Below are 2,298 nucleotides of genomic sequence, written 5' to 3'. Positions count from 1 at the left end.
CCCGCCAGGTGGGATCCGAACTCATGACCTCCAGAATACTAGTCTGGTGCGATAACCACTACGCTACCGGCGGGGGGATTCTCCCTCCACTTTCTGGGGTATTTATGTTTAGGTATTTTTGTTTCCTGTGCTTCGGGGTGGTAGCCAGCGCCACTCGAACTAGTCGGGGTAAAGGGACCTTCTTATTAACCACCGGGGCGTGGCACGAGTGTCTACGACATGTCGAGAGTGGTAGACCAGCGTTGAACCCTCCTAAGCTTCATATGGCACCAAGACTGCCAGAACAGAGGCCCTCGCTATGCATGTATCCAACCAGAATAGGAAATTAGGGGCTCGTAAAAATAACACAGAAAAAACAGTTGGAAGTCAAGAAAACCTCGGAAAGCAAAGGGGAGGATGTGGTATGACACTGAAACAGATAAATAATTCGGAAAGCAAGCAAGAAAGTGGAGAAAAAATGCCCGCAAGGTGGGATCTCAACCCACGACCTCCAGAATACTGGTTTAGTGCGATAACCACTACGCTATCGGCGGGGCGATTTTCCCCTCCACGTTTTGGGGTATTTATGTTTTTTTTTCCTGTGCTTGGGGGTGGTAGCCAGCGCCACTCGGACTACTCGGGGTAAAGGGGACCTTCTTTTTAAAATCGGGCCGTGACACGAGTGTCTAGGACATGTCGAGAGGGTCGACCAGCGTTGAACCCTGTTAAGCTTCCTATGGCACCAAAACTGCCAGGACACAGGCCCTCGCTATGCATGTAGCGAATCAGAATGTCAACGTTTCTACGGATTCCGGTCTTCTTCAAGTCGAAACGTTGATGTGAAGTCACCGAAACGCGCAATTTTACTGTGTGCGTATTCCTGCAGCAACTACTAAAACCACACTTCAATATATATATATGTATATATATATATACATATATATATATATATATATATGTATATCTATATATATATATCTATATATATATATATGTATATATATATATATATATATATATATATATATATATATATATATATATATATATATATATATATATATATATATATATATATTGATATATAGATATATATTTATATATATATACATGAAAAAATATATACACATATACCGGGTGCGTGAGGTATTTAGAACACAACGCTGGCATGCGGTAGAACAGAATATCACCTGAAAATCGGACACATCTTCACCAAACTTTTCAAAGTACTTCTCATATGGTTTATTTCCATAACTGCACGATGAATCCGCCAGCGGCCGCATTAAGGATTTAAATCGGCTTCACAAACAGCTGTATCTACGAATCAGGTTCTCTTTGGAGATGTTGCCCATTGGGGATACGTGGCGGCCTTCAGCGAGTATTTTGTGTTATGCGGCCCATTGTTGGCCTCTCCCTCAGAGACGCTACAGACATAGTAGTCGAGCGGATTTATATCTGGAGAACTAGGAGGCCACAAGTTTTGAGTGACGGGTTAGCAGAAGTTTTCAGCCATCCGCCAGAAGTTGTCAGGTAACCAAAAATGATAAAAAACATGCGAGCTCTTTTCTGGCCGAAAGCTGTCGGTTAAAAGGCTGGCCGAACGTAGCCATAGCTTGTTTTTACAGACCTTCCAGATAACTCATATTTGTGTAATTATACCTGTCGTGCTCGTCAGGAAAACAATCACATTTACCAGAAAGACATTTCGAATTGAGCTGTAATGAGCCTAGAAGCGGTAGAACTGAACCACACGTACACAACGACATCATCTCTGGGGAAGAAACCGCCAGATCCAGGATAATGAAACAGGAAGACCAAGAATGCCATCCGTTTCTTCTCTGAATAAGCAGGTTGGTTGCACAACCGATGCAGCGCATATGTAGAAGCTCCGTTGTAGATAGTGGAGGCACCGATGAGTAACAGGTGATCGCGACTCCTTGACTTCAAACCCAAAATGTTTCAAGACGACGCGGGGACGTTTCGTGGTGGTGTGAGTTTAACATTCATATGAAACTGGGGAGTCGGCTGTCCCATGTGACAGGCGATCACACAGCGTACTTATTGTCCTTTGTTGCGAACCAGACATGCCAACGTTTCATTGCTGTCTTGACATCGCCACTTTTGAGGCTGACTCAAAAGCGCACTTTGCAATTATCAAGGTGGATATTACAATATATATATATTCCTATTGAACAATATTTGATTGGATACATACTTCACAAAGTTGTATTTTTTGATAGCATACTGGGTTACGAAGAACGTGTGGTGACTATAAGCTGGGCAATATTTCCTTGTCTTATGACGTTCTAACGGTGTTCC

General features: G+C 42.8%; 1 non-coding gene across 1 annotated transcript; it reads right to left on the bottom strand.

Annotated features, from left to right (window-relative positions):
- Trnat-agu (transfer RNA threonine (anticodon AGU)) lies at window positions 1-73 on the bottom strand. Its single transcript has one exon. It is a non-coding gene; the product is annotated as a tRNA-Thr (tRNA).
- Window positions 74-2,298: the final 2,225 nt, after the last annotated feature.

Source organism: Haemaphysalis longicornis, unplaced genomic scaffold, assembly GCF_048455015.1.
Source record: "Haemaphysalis longicornis isolate Haplotype H1 unplaced genomic scaffold, Haemaphysalis longicornis Haplotype H1 scaffold_6, whole genome shotgun sequence".
Classification (NCBI taxonomy): domain Eukaryota; kingdom Metazoa; phylum Arthropoda; class Arachnida; order Ixodida; family Ixodidae; genus Haemaphysalis; species Haemaphysalis longicornis.
This window is presented reverse-complemented; position numbering and strand designations above follow the sequence as displayed.